The following is a 12,777-nucleotide window of genomic DNA, read 5'->3' as shown; positions in this document are numbered from 1 at the left end:
CTTTCAGGTCTTATGTATAGGTCTCTATATGAAAATATATTATTTTAACTACTGAACAAGTTTATAAATGGAATGCAATCTCTACATTATAACATTGCTTATTTTAAAAAGTGTTCTTTCTTTTTCTTGTGAACTTTTCAGGCATCTGCTGAGGCAGCACAGAATATACATTTATTTATAAATTCTCCATAGCCCTGATACCTGGAGGCCTCACGGGGAATGCAGTAGCCAGATACATACAGTAAAGCAAGACATTCGCCTCTCTACTTCTGTGTCACGCTGAACAGTACACATCTCTGTTTTATGACACTTATGGTGCAAATGATTGAGAGACATACTTTCACTATAGCTACATATGGGCAACAGAGTAGCCAAGAAGCTCGGGGTGACCCAAAACCACAACGAGATAATTTGCATATTCAGTAGCGGTGCATTGTGGGCAACGACAGATGTTCACTTAAAGCTAAATTATTGCAAATACCGTTTCAAGAAGGCAAACCACACTATATATGGGCAATGATGGTAAGAGAATATTTTGCATGTTGAGTGTAGTTTTCCTTTAATGACAACTGAAGTGACATATAAAAAAAAAAAATGATATAAATGCATATAACTTCTCTGTTTATATATATCCTATTTAATAATATACAAGTGTCCCTGCATCCTCTCCCTGTGTCAGTGCTTTTGCGCTACTGCGCATGTCCTACACTGACAGTAGTTGGGACAGGACGGGCCAGGGGGCGGGCCGGGCAGGCGTGTGTGTGCGCGCGGCGGTGACAGACCTAGAGCTCGTTTTTAAACGGGCTTAGGTCACTAGTACATTATAAGTCACTTAGAGAGAAAAAGAAGTTAATTTGTGTCACCAAACGACAAGCAATCACAGTCACAAGCAATACAGTGACCAAATCACTCCCCCTCCCCCACTCTTTTTTCCCTTCTACTTTTCTCCCCTTCTTCCCTCTAACTGTCATATTCCCCGCTCAAACACACACACACACAAAACTCACACACACACACACAAAACTCACACACACCCCACACGCACAAAACACACAGACATATGCACACACACAACACACACACACACGCTCCCCTCTGTACTGCTCCCTGCCTACCCTTACTTTCACTTTCCTTTACTCACCCTGAAGTTCCACTTTAAAGAGGAACTCCAGTGAAAATAATTTAATTAAAAAAAGTGCTTCATTTTTACAATAATTATGTATAAATGATTTAGTCAGTGTTTGCTCATTGTAAAATCTTTCCTCTCCCAGATTCACATTCTGACATGTAATACATGGTGACATTGTTACTGTGGGCAAGTTATGTAGCTGTTTCTAGCTGCTCTGGCTGTTACAGACAGCTTTAAACAGCCATTTCCTGTCTGTGAACATTGTTACATTGTGGCAGTTTGCCCAGAGTACCGCGGTATTCAGAGCCTCTTGTGGGAGGGGTTTCAGCACAAAATTAGTCACACAGCGCCCCCTGATGGTCTGTTTGTGAAAATCATTGTATTTCTCATGTAAAAGGGGGTATCAGCTACTGATTGGGATAAAGTTCAATTCTTGGTTGGAGTTTCTCTTTAAGAAACAATGCTGAAGATGGCTGTGGGTAGAGAAGCCCCTTTGTGTAACTGAAAATTCACTCCAAATCTTGTTCCTGCACTTTAAGGTTAGGTTTATATTTGTTTTTCTTTACAGCCTTATGGTATGTACACACTTGCGACTATGGTCGTTTGAAACAGCAGCTTAACGATCGGTCTGCCGACAATCGCGTAAAGAACTTTACCAAACAATCATTAAGTATAACGATATCGGCATGATGAGAAAATCCAACAGAACGGATTGTATCGAGCGACAATCGTTACAAAACTACAGTTATCTGCTGAGAACGATCGTTACAAGGGCCAATGCGCCTGCGTTGGATTCTGCCCAGCTTCCGTACTTCCTGTGTAGCGCGACCCGTAAAGATTGTTACATTACGAGTTTCAAATAAACTTCATTTTCAAGTTATCTATCATATATTTGTATGTATTGTAACTCCATGTTAGTGGTTTTTTTTTTTTATTTTATATAAACATGTACGCAACATTTCCCTCTGATCGTTCTTTTCTCCAAGAACGATTGTTAAAATGTGTATGATGATCGCTGCATCCCATCATTGCATTCCAATCGTTCTAATATTGTTCGTCTGGTAACTATCGTTCCTTGCAAACGATCGTTATCACAAGTGTGTACGCAGCATTACTATGCCATTAGTTAGATCAGAAGGGATTGGGTCCAAACTGTGTACAAAAAACTTGAACAAGGCTAAAAACCAGTGTAAGACCCCATTCACAGTGGTGCGTTGTGGTGCAACATAACAGCCCCTCTGTAACTTGGCTTGCTGCACTGCAATACACCACCTATGCCTTCACAGTGTGGCAGGAGCATTGCAGTACAGCGGCATGGTAACACTGCAAATTGTGCGCAGTAATGGTGACAGTGAAGTATACTTTTCAGTGACTGAATGCGATGCAATGCGCGGGTAACGCGCAACACCGCTTCCGCTGATCCGCTGCATCTCTGTGGTCACAGGGGATACAACGCAATGGTCATTGTGAACGTGGCTTTTTTCAAATTGAAAATCTGCTAGGAAGAAAAAAAACTAAATCAGAGGTTTAGTTCAGTGAAAGCACTTACAGGAAGGATACATAATAATATGGTCATATAAACCTGCAGTGACGTATAACTTGATGAAATAATCATGCACATATATAGTGCCAGTCCTACTTAGAAATCTTCTCTTTTTCTTATTTTAACTGTAAAATAATCCAGTGTAATACATTACAGTCTCTTTGCAAGTTAGATAAGGATAGACTGCAGCACAATTACCCCATTACTTGATAAGAGGTATCCAAACTTGTGTGTAATTGTGGCACACTACTGACAGCAGAGAATTTATAAAAAGTTCGTCATTATAACCGTGCTTGTACTTTGCATCACTTGTATGTCTGCACTTTATCTGATGAAGGGGACCCTCCGTGGCCCCGAAACAATTGTCATGTTGTGCATACAATAAAACTGCTTGGAACTTTGAACTGGTGTGCCAGCCGACCTTGAATTGCTTATAACCGTGCATGGGAGTTGAAAAAATAAAACAGCAGCAGGGAAAACACTGGAACAATTCAGATTTCAAAACTACATTTTTAACCCTTAAAACCATAATAAGAATGTGGCATTCCAGGAAAGTTTTCCTCTGGATTATTTTTCAGACAGATATTTATTTTGTTGGTCTATTTTTCCTTAAAGGGACTCAGAGCTGAAAAATTAAAAATTGTATACATACCTGGGGCGTCCTCCAGCCCAATCCGCTCCGATCCCTCCCACACGGCCGTCCTCCGCTGCCCGCAGCATCGGGAACTGGGCCCCATCACTGACGTCAGTCATGGCCAGCTACCCAAGAGAAGTGCACCCTCTACGTATCGCTACAGTGGCTGCTAGAGAGATACGCAAACAACGCACTTCTCTTATGTTAGACTGGCTCCAAGTGACTGAAGTGCGGGGACCAGGTTTCCGAAGCTGAGGGAAGCGGAGGACGGTGGCGTTGGAGCGATCGGAGCTCTGGTTCACTTTAAAGGGAACATGATGTAAGAGGAATATGGAGACTGACATATTTATTTCCTTGTAAACAATGCCAGTTGTCTGGTAGCCCTGCTGATCTTCTGGCGTTAAGTCCACACAAAGATCAGCACACATTTAGGGCTTTCTTCCAAAACTCATAGTAATCTTTTGTAAGGATTCCTCCTGTGACGTGTTCTGTCCATTGTGGTGGAGCCGCAAATGGACAGTTCTGGTTTGTCAGCCTGCATTTGGTTGTGCATTCGCAATGAGTCACAATTCATTTGCAATTGCTCTGCAGTTCTGGGCAGCTCAGAATGCTGTCATTATTCCACCAATGGCTTACTACAGCTGAGCTGCAGCCAGATAGCCCTGGATTTCCTGCATGCATGTTGTTGCATACAACTGCATGCATTTAATATGATAGTCTTTCAGCTAGCAAATGGTAATCAAGCCAGCTCAGAATTGAATGATTACCATTCAGCTGTGTGGAGATTTGCATGCTTGCATCCATTGGCTGATGCCAGCATAAAAGTCTGCCTCCCCTTTTATACCTCGCCCGTCATAGTTTCAGCTCTGTCTAAGCTATTACTGGGTCCTTGATTCCGTGAATAATATTTCCTTGTCTTGCTACTTTCCTAGCGCAGTTATCTTGTGCAGCTACAGTTATATATTTCCCATGGGGACATATATGTGTACTCCTTTCTAGTGCAGAGATAGTTTGTATTGTTTGTATTGCCTACCTTAGTCTGCTGTATTGCACCAGACCTAGCTAGTCTCCCTTGCATATGTTATATATTGGTTCATCAATAAATAACATATCAACACCAATATATACAACTTCTAGTCAGTGTTTGTTATTTACCTTGTATTCATGCTATGGTGATATATCAGTGCCGCTAATATATACAGTATGTACTTGAACTGTTTATATCCTGTTAAGAAAAGGTGGGGGGAAAGGCTGCGCGTCCCCAAACACATGCTGCAATTGAATGGTTAATCGCACAGGCATACACCGCCTCTGCTAGACTGAAAAATGCATGCCCTGCATCCAAGACAAGTGCTAACATTTATTAAACTAGGAGGAACTTTAGCTTCCAATATGGTTTGCATGCAAAGTCTATTATACTAGACACTTGCGCCACGGTGAGGCAAACCTCCGGGCAAGTGACCTAACCTAAATTTAAAACCTTGGGAGCAGCTAAGCAAAAAAATGTGTAACTTACATTTGGTTGAACAGCGAGGAGAACGCCAGCGCATACCACTAAGGCTGCATCCGAAATGACCACCAGCTCAGTGTGCAGCACCTAAATAGATTTTCTGCACACTTTGCATTCAATTCAGATGCAAATCATATGCAAATCTGCTACTACTTATTATGCAAACAGGAAACTCAGGAGTAGGGGCTGGGAGCAGCTAACCTGACAGTTACTGAGCTGGTGGTCATTTCGGATGATGCAGCCTTAGTGGTATGCGCTGGCGTTCTCCTCGCTGTTCAACCAAATGTAAGTTACATATTTTTTTGCTTAGCTGCTCCCAAGGTTTTAAATTTAGGTTAGGTCACTTGCCCGGAGATTTGCCTCACCGTGGCGCAAGTGTCTAGTATAATATACTTTGCATGCAAACCATATTGGAAGCTAAAGTTCCTCCTAGTTTAATAAATGTTAGCACTTGTCTTGGATGCAGGGCATGCATTTTTTAGTCTAGCAGAGGCGGTGTATGCCTGTGCGATTAACCATTCAATTGCAGCATGTGTTTGGGGACGCGCAGCCTTTCCCCCCACCTTTTCTTAACTTTGTAATTATGTAACTGTCAGGTTAGCTGCTCCCAGCCCCTACTCCTGAGTTTCCTGTTTGCATAATAAGTAGTAGCAGATTTGCATATGATTTGCATATGAATTGAATGCAAAGTGTGCAGAAAATCTATTTAGGTGCTGCACACTGAGATGGTGGTCATTTCGGATGCAGCCTTAGTGGTATGCGCTGGCATTCTCCTCGCTGTTCAACCAAATGTAAGTTACACATTTTTTTGCTTAGCTGCTCCCAAGGTTTTAAATTTAGGTTAGGTCACTTGCCCGGAGATTTGCCTCACCGTGGCGCAAGTGTCTAGTATAATATACTTTGCATGCAAACCATACTGGAAGCTAAAGTTCCTCCTAGTTTAATAAATGTTAGCACTTGTCTTGGATGCAGGGCATGCATTTTTCAGTCTAGCAGAGGCGGTGTATGCCTGTGCGATTAACCATTCAATTGCAGCATGTGTTTGGGGACGCGCAGCCTTTCCCCCCACCTTTTCTTAACTTTGTAATTATGTAACTGTCAGGTTAGCTGCTCCCAGCCCCTACTCCTGAGTTTCCTGTTTGCATAATAAGTAGTAGCAGATTTGCATATGATTTGCATATGAATTGAATGCAAAGTGTGCAGAAAATCTATTTAGGTGCTGCACACTGAGATGGTGGTCATTTCGGATGCAGCCTTAGTGGTATGCGCTGGCATTCTCCTCGCTGTTCAACCAAATGTAAGTTACACATTTTTTTGCTTAGCTGCTCCCAAGGTTTTAAATTTAGGTTAGGTCACTTGCCCGGAGATTTGCCTCACCGTGGCGCAAGTGTCTAGTATAATATACTTTGCATGCAAACCATATTGGAAGCTAAAGTTCCTCCTAGTTTAATAAATGTTAGCACTTGTCTTGGATGCAGGGCATGCATTTTTCAGTCTAGCAGAGGCGGTGTATGCCTGTGCGATTAACCATTCAATTGCAGCATGTGTTTGGGGACGCGCAGCCTTTCCCCCCACCTTTTCTTACGTTTGTAACTATGTAACTGTCAGGTTAGCTGCTCCCAGCCCCTACTCCTGAGTTTCCTGTTTGCATAATAAGTAGTAGCAGATTTGCATATGATTTGCATCTGAACTGAATGCAAAGTGTGCAGAAAATCTATTTAGGTGCTGCACACTGAGCTGGTGGTCATTTCGGATGCAGCCTTAGTGGTATGCGCTGGCGTTCTCCTCGCTGTTTATATCCTGTGTTTAGCTAGTCAGTTTTTAGCACGTTTCGGTAGGTTGCGCTTATCGTGATCACCCGTGCTTAGCTAGTATAGTCCTGTCATTGCGAGGTAGCCATTGCTGCGGTTGCTATAGGTTACCTCACTCTAGTCTTGTGAATGCTTGCTGTCACTGAGGCAGTGACTAGATTAGCAAGCATTCATTCTGTCAGCCTCTGTCCTCCTAGTCCTGTTCTTGCGAGGTGGCCATTGCTGCGGTCGCTATTGGCTACCTCACTCCGGTCTATCTTGTCTCATTTGTGAATGCTTGCTATTGCAAGAGCAGCGCAACATCGCACTGCGCTGCCATTGCATCTTATATGTAACGATATCAGAAGTCCAGAGCTGTGTTTAGCTAGTCAGTTTTTAGCACATTTCGGTAGGTTGCGCTTATCGTGATCACCCGTGCTTAGCTAGTATAGTCCTGTCATTGCGAGGTAGCCATTGCTGCGGTTGCTATAGGTTACCTCACTCTAGTCTTGTGAATGCTTGCTGTCACTGAGGCAGTGACTAGATTAGCAAGCATTCATTCTGTCAGCCTCTGTCCTCCTAGTCCTGTTCTTGCGAGGTGGCCATTGCTGCGGTCGCTATTGGCTACCTCACTCCGGTCTATCTTGTCTCATTTGTGAATGCTTGCTATTGCAAGAGCAGCGCAACATCGCACTGCGCTGCCATTGCATCTTATATGTAACGATATCAGAAGTCCAGAGCTGCAGTTGCTCTGGGTAGCCTGTGTAGCCTCTTCCATTATCCAGCTCTCAGTCTTGTTGTGCTGGGTGGTCAAAAAGTATGGCCCCCAGCATTACATCTTTATTACAGAATCTTCAACATCATAAACATTAAAATACGTGAGCCATCACAGGGACAATCCAGAAATACGATAACCACCAAAGACGGTCAATGTCCATCGAAAGCCTAGCCCCCAAGCAGACACAGGCTTCAATTCATCAAGCATTACCGCATTCGGTAATGCTGAAAACAGCTGACTTTACGGAGCACTTAGTAAAATGTTAATTCATCAAAGCTGTTACCGCATGAAAAGCTGACATTCCTGAGCAGTGAGATAAATTACCGACTTGTTCAACACTTGTCAGTAAAATGTCAGCAAATGTCAATTCATCAAGCTTACAGCATTCCATAACATGTGCGGTGATTATCTCCAGCTCTCCCCTGTCCATAACAAGCTTGGAATGCCTTCAGTGTGGATGTCTCCATGTTTGACAGGAGTAGGCAGCTAATAGAAACTTCCCCTTCTCTTCAGAGCCCCCAGGCAGTGAGCAGAGAGAAGGGACAAAAGATATTTTCCAGATGCCTTTCAGTGGTGTAACCCTTTGAGTCCCTGTTTAAAAATGCAAAGATGCTGGTGGTGAAATCACCAAGCATGGCATTTGTAATGTCTCCAGAAAGTTCATCTAAGTTGTGGCAATTAAGTAAAATGTTAAGAAAGACTGATGGACAGATTCAGAGCAGCAAAGGCATTATAAAAAACAGTAAATATAACACATTTTTACATCTAAAGGGATGTCTGGATGCCTTCTATTAAGGCAGCTTGTAACAACACAGAGACATTCCAAGCTGCTCTGCATTGCTCTGCTGTTATCAACAGCCTTTGATGAATTGAAGACATTTAGTTCGGTAACTTAACGAACATCTACCGCACATAGGAAAATATTGATGAATTAGCACAGTGAAGTGTAAAATACCGAATGCGGTATTTTAACGACTGGGGTTTTGTTATCGAACAGCCTTTGATGAATTGAAGCCAAAGTATTTATAGCAGTTGGGTAGACAAAGGTCACCATCATATAAAAAGTCCAAACATAACGGCCAAGAGCTGTTTCGGGCATCCAGCCCGTCTTCAAGTAAAGGTCAGGGGCTATGGTAAAATTAGTAGAGACATATGGTCATGAGGACAGTCAGGCAACTGGTATTGTGTAAAAGAAAATAAATATGGTAGCCTTCATATCCCTCTCACCTCGGATTCCCATTTAAGGTTTTTGGTGGCTTTGATCAATAATAAAATTAGAGAACTTTAGTTTATCAAGCAATCTGTATCTGTTCAATCATGAATGGTTTGACATCCAATCGTCACTTATGGTTTCACATGCAGTTTTGACTTTGCTTTTGCAAGAATTGTGACATCTTAGAGTGTTTTACTATGCATTTTGTAGGCAAAACAGACTGCCTTTGTAAGTGTAAGCAATAAGCCCGCCATAAAAGAAAAATATGTCCAGTATGTTGCCGGTGTTGCTATCTTCCTCTGGAAGGTGGACACGGTACAGACGAAACTGTCCAGCAAACTGCACAGGGTAAGGTATCTGCAGTCGGCAAGGGTAGCACTTCATGTGCATCTCTTACTCCACTTTAAACTTTCTTTTTCCTATGGGCTGCTCCATTGCCTCAATTTTCCACCAGGCATCCTCTTATCACTATTAATACTGTTTATCTGGATAGTAATTGTGCACTTTATTTTCATATATGTGATATTTATTCACGTGTTTTTTCTTTAAGATTTTATTGCACAGGTGTTGTTTTATTGGCTTTGCATCACACTAGGTTGTATATTGAGCCAGGGTTTTCCCCCTGTTGGGCTCAATATAGACCCCACTGTGGGGTGTTATCTGTTATGTCTGACAGCAGCATTGTGTCATTATACAATATATTGCATTTAGAGTGATTGTTTCATATGCAGCAGGGATCATGTTGGAACATGTATTTGTTTGTTTTTTAAATGGTTTTATTCTTGATTGAATCATCAATATTGTGATTATTATTATACCTAACGTTGAATAAAGATTTTTGTTATATTTTTCCTAAATTTGCTGTGGGAGGTGCTTTTCTTTAAGGGCTTTCTTCCTCTACCATATGATCACTTTAATTCCCCAAGGCTCATCCCCCCCCCCACACACACACACACACACTTATGTCCTCCCCTTTGCCACCATCTCTACTAATCCCTCAAATATTCCCCTCTTCCATCTCGGATATCCCTCCACCTTAACCAGACACATCCTTAGTGAACTTCTTTCCTGGCTCCATGATCCCTGCCTCATTAATGCTTATTTCCAAAGTTTTGATACCCCTCCTTCCCTCGCTGTTTTCACCCCCCCCCCCCCAACATCCATGCCTTGCTTACCTGCTTTTTATTGGTGGTCAGTGGCAGTGCATCACTGCCTGCCCATGATGACCCACTTTACTATATGAAACTCTATAGGCCACATCCATACTCAGTACTGACACGTGGAAAAGTCATTATGATTCGATCATCGTAAAATAATCTGTCCATAACAATTGATGCATGTATGGCCAGCTTTAGATTATGGTTTCTAATAACAAGATTGGAGAGAGGAGAGAGAAGGCAAAGCAGGTGATTTTGATACACTGCTCTCAGCATCAGTTACCCAAACCAGGAGCCCCATATCAGCAATAATAAGCTGTGTGGGGCGCGTAAGGGTAATTTGGGGCTCAGGTAATCACTGTACCCCAAATTACACCTCCTTCCGAGTTGCAACGACTCAGGGGGGAACAATATTTAACACCACCAGGGAGTTTAGTGGCAGCAGGAAGAGCTGTCATTCTGTGCTCCTGGCGCCCAACTCACCCGCAACATACAAATACTAAGGGCTCAGACACACTATAAGCACTTTTATGAGCACCTTTTAGCCATCAGAACTTTCTGAGAGCTTTTTAAAAAGGGCTCCCATTGACTTACATTAACCACTTGAGGACCTAGGGCTTTCTACCCCTTAAAGCGGACCTGAACTTAAAATGTCACTATGGCTTAATACAATAAAGCCTAATTAATATGGACGGTTTTTAAACAATTTCTTAAAATTGTTTATGAATTAAAAGTTATGCTAAATATACGCGTGTAGCCACGCCCCCCCCCCCGAGCTGTTCATGCCGCGGCAGGGCCCCAGCATTCATAGCGGCGCTCTGCTGCTGCTGGGCGGATATCGCTGTGGCACCGTTGTGACATCTTGTGATGCTTCCTCCTGAAGCATCACGTGATGTCAGCGTCATTTGTAAGCGCCGGGTAGTTCGCCGGGGAGTCGGGACACAGAGAGGAAGAGCGGCCGGCAAAGAAGAGCGGGGACCGGAGAGAAGAAGCGGACCAGGTTGGAGGACGCGGACCAGGTTGGAGGGCGCAGACCACCGGAGAGAAGGAGCGAAGGAGGTGCTGCTGACGGAAGAAGCCGAGGACATGAAGAAGAGGACACTGTGGACCAGATCGGAGGGCACAGAGGAGCAGATGCGTGCAGCGGAGGACATCGCCTGGCAGTCCTGGAGTGGTAAGTGGTATTTCTTCCCCTGCTGCAAACCTGTACTAGGAGCACCTACCTAGATAAGCTATACTGGGGGCACCTACCTAACTAAGCTATACTGGGGGCACCTACCTAACTAAGCTATACTGGGGGCACCTACCTAACTAAGCTATACTGGGGGCACCTACCTAACTAAGCTATACTGGGGGCACCTACCTAACTAAGCTATACTGGGGGCACCTACCTAACTAAGTTATACTTGGGGCACCTACCTAACTAAGCTATACTGGGGGCACCTACCTAGCTAAGCTATACTGGGGGCACCTAGCTAAGCTATACTGGGGGCACCTACCTAGCTAAGCTACACTGGGGCACCTACCTAACTAAGCTATACTTGGGGCACCTACCTAGCTAACCTATACTGGGGGTCACCTACCTAGCTAACCTATACTGGGGGTCACCTACCTAGCTAAGTTACACTGAAGGGGCACACCTACCTAAGCTATACTGGGGACACCTACCTAGCTAAGCTACACTGAAGGCACCTACCTAGCTAAGCTATACTGGGGGCACCTACCTAGCTAAGCTATACTGGGGGCACCTACCTAGCTAAGCTATACTTGGGGCACCTACCTAGCTAAGCTACACTGAAGGCACCTACCTAGCTAAGCTATACTTGGGGCACCTACCTAGCTAAGCTATACTTGGAGCACCTACCTAGCTAAGCTATACTTGGGGCACCTACCTAGCTAAGCTACACTGAAGGCACCTACCTAGCTAAGCTATACTGGGGGCACCTACCTAGCTAACCTATACTGGGGGCACCTACCTAGCTAAGCTATACTGGGGGTCACCTTCCTAGCTAACCTATACTGGGGGTCACCTACCTAGCTAACCTATACTGGGGGTCACCTACCTAGCTAACCTATACTGGGGTCACCTACTTAGCTAACCTATACTGGGGGTCACCTACCTAGCTAAGCTATACTGGGGTCACCTACCTAGCTAAGCTATACTGGGGTCACCTACTTAGCTAACCTATACTGGGGGTCACCTACCTAGCTAACCTATACTGGGGGTCACCTACCTAGCTAACCTATACTGGGGGTCACCTACCTAGCTAAGCTATAGTGGGGGTCACCTACCTAGCTAAGCTATAGTGGGGGTCACCTACCTAGCTAAGCTATACTGGGGGTCACCTACCTAGCTAACCTATACTGGGGGTCACCTACTTAGCTAAGCTATACTGGGGGTCACCTACCTAGCTAAGCTATACTGGGGGTCACCTACCTAGCTAAGCTATACTGGGGGTCACCTACTTAGCTAACCTATACTGGGGGTCACCTACCTAGCTAAGCTATACTGGGGGTCACCTACCTAGCTAACCTATACTGGGGGTCACCTACCTAGCTAACCTATACTGGGGGTCACCTACCTAGCTAACCTATACTGGGGTCACCTACTTAGCTAACCTATACTGGGGGTCACCTACCTAGCTAACCTATACTGGGGGTCACCTACCTAGCTAACCTATACTGGGGGTCACCTACCTAGCTAACCTATACTGGGGGTCACCTACCTAGCTAACCTATACTGGGGGTCACCTACCTAGCTAACCTATACTGGGGGTCACCTACTTAGCTAACCTATACTGGGGGTCACCTACCTAGCTAACCTATACTGGGGGTCACCTACTTAGCTAACCTATACTGGGGGTCACCTACCTAGCTAACCTATACTGGGGGTCACCTACCTAGCTAACCTATACTGGGGGTCACCTACCTAGCTAACCTATACTGGGGTCACCTACCTAGCTAACCTATACTGGGGTCACCTACTTAGCTAACCTATACTGGGGGTCACCTACCTAGCTAAC

The 12,777-nt window shown here is 44.2% G+C and overlaps 1 protein-coding gene across 5 annotated transcripts in view; it reads right to left on the bottom strand.

The window, feature by feature from the left end:
- The window catches only part of LOC137538544 (RNA-binding protein 4B-like), a 198,432-nt gene that overhangs the window by 164,110 nt on the left and 21,545 nt on the right, over positions 1-12,777 (bottom strand). The gene's annotated exons all lie outside the window — the stretch shown is intronic.

This window comes from Hyperolius riggenbachi, chromosome 11, assembly GCF_040937935.1.
Source record: "Hyperolius riggenbachi isolate aHypRig1 chromosome 11, aHypRig1.pri, whole genome shotgun sequence".
NCBI classification, from domain to species: Eukaryota; Metazoa; Chordata; class Amphibia; order Anura; family Hyperoliidae; genus Hyperolius; species Hyperolius riggenbachi.
This window is presented reverse-complemented; position numbering and strand designations above follow the sequence as displayed.